Here is a 9,465-nt window from a genome sequence, read left to right as displayed (position 1 = left end):
TTTCTGACTTGGTTTTTAATTCCTCTTGTCCTCGTGTTAGTCTCATATAGAACGTGTAGAGGAGAGATGAGGAGTAGGGAGGAGAAGAGGTGGGGACAGGAAATGGGAAGTAGGAAGAAAAGGGGAAATGTAGAAGAGAGGGAAGGGGGAGGGAGACGGGGAGAGGGAGGAGGGAAGAGGCATGGCGAGAGGAAGTGGGAAAGGGAGTTGGGGAGGATAAGTCACAGACTGAGCAACCACAGTTCCTCACACTGTGCTTGATTATTTCCATAGAGGTCAATCCATTTACTTCTTATAATCTGTGAGCTGAGTCAGGAAGCTTGAAACTCAGTAAGGCAGAAGCCTTAGATTCACACAGCCAATAATATTGGATGCTCTGGTTTCTCTTCAGAACAAATAAATATTTGGCCTTTTACTAAAGATTTCCATGGAGAGGAACAATTATTAATGAATAACCAAATTTTTGAGGTCCTGCTTAGGCAGGGCCAAGTAAATAATAATAAATAAATAAATAAATAATGATTAGATTAAACTCCAGATCTTTCTGACTCTGAAACCAACTTTCTCCTAGTGCCCACCTCTGGGAACTGGAATTCCCGAAGGCAGTAATTCATTAAGGAGCGGGGGTCTGGGGCAATAAGATGGGGACCCCAAATATGCAGGGTATGCAAGGGTAAGATTAGAGGAAACTAACAAGGAATGGTGCATTACCTTGGCGTTAGCAACTTCCTGAGAACTAAGCTCTGGGAGAGGGCTACCCAGGCACCACAACCACCAATACAAGAATGCACTAATGACAGCCTACAGGGAGGCACGGTAGGAGTCACAATATATCACCCATCCTTCTCTACAACCCTCCTCCAAAGCTCCTCCATGGAAAACTCTCATTTCCCACCAAAAAGAAGAGTATTTGATCATTTTTGACTAGTCTTGCTAACAATTTCATTGAACAGAAGGTAACAGAAGAAATGCGACAGACATTTCATTCTGAACAGTCAAGAACAATTGATTAAACAGAAGTGTGAAGAACTTTTAAATAAAGGGATTGATTGTGTTATCTGAAAATCCAAAGGCAAGGAAGGTAAAACTGGATGTAGACTTTAGGAAAACACATTTCTACTGATGCACAGAAAAGATAGAATCACAGAAGAAATAGTATCAGGGGACTCTAATCCAAGCTAGAAGCTCTGAAAATATACTTCTGGCTATTTAATAAGAATACCATAGGCCAGGCACGGTGGCTCATGCCTGTAATTCCAGCACTTTGAGAGGCTGAGGTGGGCAGATGGCTTGAGCCCAGGTGTTCAAGACCAGCCTGGGCAACATAGGGAGACCCTACTTCCACGAAAAATACAAAAGTTAGCTGGGCGCAGTGGTGCATACCTGTGGTCCCAGCCACTTGGGAGGCTGAGGTGGAAGGATCGCTTAAGCCCAGGAGGTTGAGGCTGCATTGAGCCGTGATCATGCCACTGCACTCCAGCCTGGGCCACAGAGCGAGACCCTGTCTCAAAAAAAAAAAAAAAAAAAAAAAAAAAATTGTAATACTGTTTAAAACTAAAGTAGAGAAATAATTTAATAAACAGATTTTGCTGTGAGCTCAGGTGTTTAAAAGGATAAGAAATTACCACAACAACCTTTCCCACCTCACTTGGTCTCTAGGGAAGGTTTCGAGCATCCTGAACAAGGTGAAATTCTCACATACTTGAGGTCAAAGCTCTGAGCAGGAGGGCTAAGGGCTCTCTTGATTCTTTCCTCTGGGCCCCAGCAGAGTGCCACAGGCATAGGTTGAGAAATCCCCATCAGAGCCTGGAGGGGTCCAGGAGAAAGAAATGGAAGATGGCTGCTCAGTGATCACGGGTATCCAGTCCTTCAGTCAACAAAAAGGGAGCTCTTGACCTTTCTACACAATCCATCCCAAGTTCCCAATGCAGGTGAGCAATTAGGGATGCAGAATATGCTAGGAATAGGAGCATGCATTTATCATCCAGGGTCCTGCCAGGAAACAGATGGCAAACTCACATGGGGTAAGTGAGAAAGATTTAATAAAGAACTCTCTATAAAGGCAAGGGCAAGGTTAAAGGAAACTAACAAGGAATAGTGCATTACCTTGGGGTTTGCAACTTCCTGAGAACTAAGCTCTGGGAGAGGGCTACCCAGGCACCAAAACAATAAATACAAGAATGCAGCTAATGACAGCCTACAGGGAGGCAGGATAGGAGTCACAATATATCACCCACCCTTCTCTACCGCCCTCCCCAAAGCCCTGCATGAGCTGCACATTGCCAGAGGGCAAATGAGCCCTGATGTGGTCCATGGAGCAAGGCAGACAAGGATGGAGAGTAGACCAGTGGGGCAAACAGAGAGTAGCCAGCACAATCATTCTAAAATTATGAGCATATGCATGGACTTAGCTACAAGGATATTCATCACAGCATTATTTGTAAAAGCAAATATATGCAAATGACCTAAATATTAGATAGGGAGAAAAAAATGATACCATACCCACATGAGGGCAGAGACTATCTTACCTATTTTTCTATATAAACTGCAGCAATTTGACTAATGCTTTGCATAGAAAATATTCATTAAATATTAAAAATGCTAGTGTGGGCCGAGCATGGTGGCTCACGCCTGTAACCCCAGAAGTCTGAGAGGCTGAGGTGGGTGGATCGCTTGAACCCAGGCATGGAGGCACATGCCTGTAGTCCCAGCTACTCGGCTATCCAGGAGGCTGAGGTGGGAGGATTGCTTAAGCCCGGGGGGTCAAAGCTGAAGTGAGCTGTGATTGCACCACTGCACTCCAGCCTGGACGACAGAGTGAGACTCTGTCTTAAAAAAAAAAAAAATGCTAGTTTAGGGGTACATTTACTGACATGGAAAGATGTTCATGATTCAGTTAAACAAGAAACAGGTCACAAAAATATGTGGTAATGATCTTATTTTATTTGATAGCTGGCTACATAGATACAGAATACAGATTTGGAAAAACATACATGGAGATGGTTAAAGTGATGAATGATGCTCAGAGGGAGACAGTTTTGTTTGGGTTGGGTTGGGTTGGTTGGGTTGGGTTGGGTTTGCTTAGGTTTGGTTTGGTTTTGGTTTGGTTTTGGTTTGGTTTTGTGCTTCAGTTCTTTATTTCTCTGTAGTGAATACAGTTGTTTTTGTAGTAAGAAAAATACATCTTTTTTTTCTATTTTACTTATAAAGCAGTGTTGGTTTTCCTGGTGTTTTCCTTTCCCTTCCCTGCATTATCTCTTGCTCTATAACCTTGAGAGTGGCAGCAGATGGCAGGGCAAGCATGTGGATGGAGGGGAGGGGAGGGAATCCCACCATATGGGAATCATGACTCACAGCTTTCACAGCTTGTGGAGCACTGAGGACCAAAATACATACAGAAGAGTGGAAGGGGCTTAGAAAAAAACCTCCTGCTCCCAAGGCTCAAATCCTAGGAAGCTGAGATTTATAGTACATGCTGAGGATGACTAAAAAGTATTTTTAAGCTATATTGGAAGGAAGACGAACAAGCAGGGAAGAGCATCACTGCTAGGTAAAGATGTCGCATTACCAGATAGCAGGGAGGAGAAACCTTCAATTCCCATTTTGCTTTAATCTCAACCATAAATAAGACTTTCTTCTTTATGTCTTTCTTGTCCATCATCATCACCAGCAACATCAGCATCATCATCACCATTGTCACCTCCTCCAAAATTACCACTATTATCATCTCCATTCCAGATAGTCAAACGTCCTAAGAACAGCAAATGTCTTATCCTCTTATATACGCTGGAATATTCACATAATCCTACATAGTTCAGTAAACATGAATTGACAAAGATGAAGGCTCTCTTATTAAATGAGAAGATAACATGATACTGCTAGGAAGAGGTAATATATTGGATGAAAAGTTTGTAAACTTTGAGCCAACATTTCAAAGGGAGAAAACTTTTGAATCATGTATCCCCCCATGTTTATATGTATTTATTTACAAATTATATACATGTTCTACCACTATAGTCCAATATGATATACATTATAACATACACATAAATTAAAATTTTTTAATGTTGCCATGAAAAAGATAATTTTTGGGTGGTTTGCACACCCTGCATGGGAAACCACTATTCAACATGACCGTATCAGAATCAAAAGTTTTTGAAATAAACCTATAAAAGGAGCTGTAACCAACAACAGGAGATTAAATGTAGATGAAGATCAAATGCTGCATTTTGAATTCCCAAACTGAGCCTAAGTTGAGGAATTTAATATGCAAGCACAATCTTGTAATGCCAAAACATCATCACCAGATGACTTGTAGCTCTAGTGATTTAATATGGGTGGACTGAGCAATAAGCAGCATTTAAAGAAAAGCCAACCTTGACAATTATTCAAATGTCCCAGATGGTGCCCTGTTCCCTCTACTATCACTATTTAACATTGCTATATTAAATTGCTGTATTTTCTTTCTAGGGATTTATTGGAACAAAATAAGGTCTCAGAGGGCAGGAGCAATATGTGCTTGCTTCCATCACTTTTGGAAACTGCCTCAATACCCAGGCAACCAGAAATTTTCAATTACCCAAGAGAGCCCTGTTTCTCATCCCTTTGGGGATCAGTATCGTAGGGTCTGGGTTACTAGTTATTAACTACAACAGAAGGGGAAGAAGGAGGGGACCATCCTTGTTAATTTACCAGTCTGGTCTCCTTGCACAATTCTACTCAAGCCTAGATACTGATGTCATAATTTGAGGTCAGATTAGGGAATTTCTGCAGAAACCATCACCCCCACAGAAGGCAGATGAGGCAACCAGAGTGTGCCCTGAGTAAGATAGCACTTCAGCCCTAGTGGCTTTATGGAAAGTGGTATGAGAATAGATAGAACAAAGACTTTGGAGTCAGACAGATCTACGATGGAATCCTCCATCTGTTGCCCGCTGCCTGTGTGACACTGGGCAAGCAACCCAACTTCTCCATTATAAAATGCAGTTAGGAAAATGTCATAATATATTTTAGGCTTATTGTGAGCCCTGGATATAATATTTTTGGAGCATCAGTCACAGGATCCAGGCTCACCTTCTACTTGGTCCTGCATAAATTTTAATACCTGAGGCACTAGTTTAAAACACAGATTCTCAGGTTTCTCCTGATGGCATAAACCCAGGGTGGGTCCCTGCCTCTGGGGAATCTATATTTTTTAAGAAGCCTCGGCAGGGTGAGGTGGCTCACACCAGTAATCTCAGCACTTTGGGAGGCCAAGACGGGAGGGTCACTTGAGGCCAGAAATTTGAGGCAAGCCTGGGCAACATATTGAGACTCCATCTCTACAAAAATAAAGATAAAAATTAAAAAATTAGCCGAGCATGGAGGCATACACCTGTAGTCCCAGCAACTTGGGAGGTGGAGGCAGGAGGATGGCTTGAGCCCAGGAGTTCCAGGCTGCAGCAAACTAGGATCGTGCAACTGCACTCCAGCCTGGGTGATAGAGTGAGACCCCATTCCTTAAAAATAATTTCAAAAACAGAAGTCCCCTTCTACCACCCGGGTGATTCTGATCGTGAAACAAGTTTAGGAACCCCCAAACCAACAGTTATGGAGCTGGCCCACTTTCTTCCACCAAAGGCACTGCATTTTTCTTTTCTTTTCTTTTCTTTTCTTTTCTTTTTTTTTTTTTTTTTGAGACGGAGTCTCGCTCTGTCGTCCAGGCTGGAGTGCAGTGGCACGATCTCGGCTCACTGCAAGCTCCGCCTCCCGGGTTCACACCATTCTCCTGCCTCAGCCTCCCGAGTAGCTGGGACTACAAGGGCCTGCCACCAGACCCGGCTAATTTTTTTTGTCTTTTTAGTACAGATCGGCTTTCACCGTGTTAGCCAGTATGGTCTTAATCTCCTGACCTCGTGATCCGCCCGCCTCGGGCTCCCAAAGTGCTGGGATTACAGGCGTGAGCCACTGCGCCTGGCCGGCACTGCATTTTTCTACTCTACTTCCCTCCCTCAACCCTCACCTTCCAATCAACCTGCTCTTTGCCATTTGTCCCAAATGGATGGATCACATGAAGGCTTTGAACTGAAAATGACTTGCTGAGTTATGTATGCAGACCAGGGATATTTCATAAAAAGGGGCATAAACTAGAGAAATTCATTCTAAATAATGACAATCCTGGCTCAGTGGGAGATGTTTTGAGAAAAGAGATCTCTTAATTCCTTCCATGGCCTGCTTGCTGATTGGAGGTCTTGCTGAAATGCAGATTCTGCCACTATATACCATATTTAAGGTGAGCCTCTGAGACGGCATTTCTAATAAGCTCCTGAGTAATGCCATGCTGGTGGTCCAACGACATTTTGAATGTCAAAGGATGGTTAATGGTGAAGCAAAGAGAGCTACATCCCCAAATGCTTAGAAACTTACCAACACCTACAGCCTAAAGTGATCATGAATGTTGTGGAAAAGTTTACATTTTTCCCCTGAAGGTTCACTCATTGGAGCCTATAAAACAAATTGATAATACAAAGATTAACAGAAAAAAATGCCATAAATATTTATTACATGCTGGGAGTCATACAAAATATGAAAATGCGAAAAAATGGCCAGATAGTTGATGCTTTTGTACCGTCTTAAGGTTACAGAAAGAATAGGGGTTTAGAGCATGCAAGTCATGGGAGGTAGAGAAGAGGAAGAAAGGCATGGAGCAAAGGCCATCTTTTTATGTAGATGAAACTTCACAGGGAGCAGCCCTCAGAAAGAATAGAAGGTAGCCTGCGGTGAATGTTTCTGTCAGACCTTTAAAGGTGTCAGGCTCTCAGTCAGTCTTTCCTAGATGTAGACAAGGGAGGAGCCTCAGAGAAAGCCTGGCTGTTTATTTCACTAATGCAGATTTTCTCTGCAGATGCAAATCTCCTCCACAAAAGGCAGTTTTGCTGGGCTATTCCTGTCTGCAGGTCCTCTGAATAGCTATCTCGAAATATGTCAGAAAAGTATATTTGCAGGTGAAATATTTTTGGTTTGCTTTAATGTCTAGAATCCATTAATTTAGTAAAGCACCAACAGATAGGGCCTGTTCCCAGTACACACACACACACACACACAAACACACTCCACCAACAAACACCAAATCAGAACATTAAAAATCATTACTTTCCACCAGGCAGAGGGCACTGATGTCAAAGAGCTTCAAAATTTATTTTAAAAGCATTTATGCAGTAATTTTAAACAACTGTTTAGCAACAATTATAAAAGTTAAGCAAAAGCACATAATGCTGTTTTACACACGATAGACCACACAAGATCACCAAGATAATTGTTGATAAAGCCAGCACTCCTGGAACCATGAAATTTTCATTAGCCAGTGTGGCACAGTCAGCTCTACAAATTTGAAAGGTTTGGAAAACATTCAACTACTGGCTACTGCTGTTAATGTTCTGTAGCAAGTTAAAGCACAATGTGAAACAATAAAATACTGAATGCAAGAGCTGGGAACAATGGAGCACAGTTCTGGCATTATGCAATCTGAGCAGCAACCTAATTGTAACTCTCAAAGGTCTCTACAAAGCCACTGGCTGGTCTAAACTGTTACACAGTTCAAACTCCTTAGCAGCAATTGTCTTTGGGAAGACCAACTCAACCTTGGATGTGTGTGTGTAAAGTTTCAAGGGACATGGATATTCAGGGTCACAAATGTCTTAAGTGATCCTTCAGTTCCACCCATCATCTATGAAAGCCAGCTTTGGCGCTTGCATAGATCCAAAGCCTCTGCCTAAGGCAGCTGGAACCTCTCAGAACAACATGGCAGTGTTTGTTTATAACCCATTTAAAACTGCCACCACTCTTGAGAGGACACCGGCTATGCCCCTGGCCTGGAGTCCACATTGCCCTTTGCCCAGAAAGCCTTCCTCCTCTCCCTGGAAACCTGACTTTTTAGCCTCCAGCTGCTAAGCTACTAGTCTGAGCAAAACAGCATCAAGCAATGTCAGGCAGAAACGTTAACTGTGTCTGCGGTTCTGCCCGTACCTTTGGGAAGACAATATTATACTCAACTAGAAAGCTAGTCTTCTTCATATACTCCAACTCATTAGATTTTAACCTCTTGTGACTTTTTAAAGTAGAAAGGACAAAGGACAAGCAGCTCGTTTATTGTCTAGGCTGAGACAATGGGACAACTGTGTAGTTTATCTCTGGTATTAAATGTGTAGCTCAGGTTTATTTATGCTTCATTTTAAATTTTTATTTATTTATGTATTTGAGATAGGGTCTCACTTTGTCACCCAGGCTGGAGTGCAGTGACTTGATCTCAGCTCACTGCAACCTCTGCCTCACAGGCTCAAGCTATCCTCCCACCTCAGCCTCCTGAGTAGCTGGGACTACAGGCACGTGCCACCACACTTGGCTAATTTTTCATTTTTTTGTAGAGATGAGGTCTCACTACATTGCCCAGACTGGTCTGGAACTCATGGGCTCAAGTGATCCTCCCGTCTCGGCCTCCCAAAGTGCTGGAATCACAGGCGTGAGCCACCGCACCTGGCCTACGCTTTAACTTTTGATTGTTCTACAACACACATGCAGGAAAGTGTGCAAATTATGTATAAACAGCTCAATGAATACTCACAAACCAATTACATTCTTTCAATCAGCACTCAAACAGGAAATGGAGCACTACAGCATCCCGGAAGCCCCTTTTGTGCCTGTTTTCAGTCACTATTCCCCAGGGGAATGACTATCCTGACTTTTAACACTCCATAGATTAATGTATTTTCAAACTTTAAATTATTAACACCCATTTTTTTAAGTCAGGGTTTTTTTTTTAATAATAACTTAAGGATCTTAATATTAAAGTCTTTTTTTTTAGGCCAGTCCAATTGCTATGGACCGAATCATGTCTCCCCCAAATTTATATGCTGAAGCCTCAACCCCCCAGTGTGACTGTATTTGGGGTTAGGGACTTAAAGAGGAAATTAAGGTTAAATGAGGTCATAAGTGTGGAGCCCTAATGAGATAAGATTGTGACCTTGTAAAAAGAGAATAAGAGAATGAGATTTCTATCCTCCAACCCCCACCCCCACCCAAGTGAAGACACTGGGAGAAGATGGCCATCTGTAAGCCAGGAAGGGAGACCTCACCAGCAACCAAATCTGCAACGGCCTTGATCGTGGACATCCCAGCCTCCAGAACTGTGAGAAATAATATTTCTGTTGTTTAAGGCACCTACTCTGTAGCACCTATTTTTTTTTAAAAATGTATTTTATTTTCTAAATTAATTTTATTTTTTTAACATTTTTATTCTTTTTAGAGACAGAGTCTCACTCTGTCACCCAGGCTGGAATGCAGTGGCATGGTCATTGCTCACTGAAGCCTCAAACCCCTGGGCTCAAGCAGTCCTCCTGCCTCAGCCTCCTGAGTAATTGTATTTCACTTTTTTGAGTAAAAACTTTCGAGTAAAGTTTATCACCAAAAACCAGCCTCTGCATTTCAAAA

The 9,465-nt window shown here is 42.4% G+C and overlaps 1 non-coding gene across 1 annotated transcript; it reads left to right on the top strand.

Moving 5' to 3' along the window:
* Window positions 1-371: 371 nt before the first annotated feature.
* Window positions 372-486, top strand: LOC112131074 (U5 spliceosomal RNA). The gene has a single exon (XR_002913222.1). It is a non-coding gene; the product is annotated as a U5 spliceosomal RNA (small nuclear RNA).
* Window positions 487-9,465: the final 8,979 nt, after the last annotated feature.

This window comes from Pongo abelii, chromosome X (genome assembly GCF_028885655.2).
Source record: "Pongo abelii isolate AG06213 chromosome X, NHGRI_mPonAbe1-v2.0_pri, whole genome shotgun sequence".
Taxonomy (NCBI): domain Eukaryota; kingdom Metazoa; phylum Chordata; class Mammalia; order Primates; family Hominidae; genus Pongo; species Pongo abelii.
The sequence above is the reverse complement of the archived record's forward strand: the minus strand, read 5'-3'. Positions and strand labels throughout refer to the sequence as shown.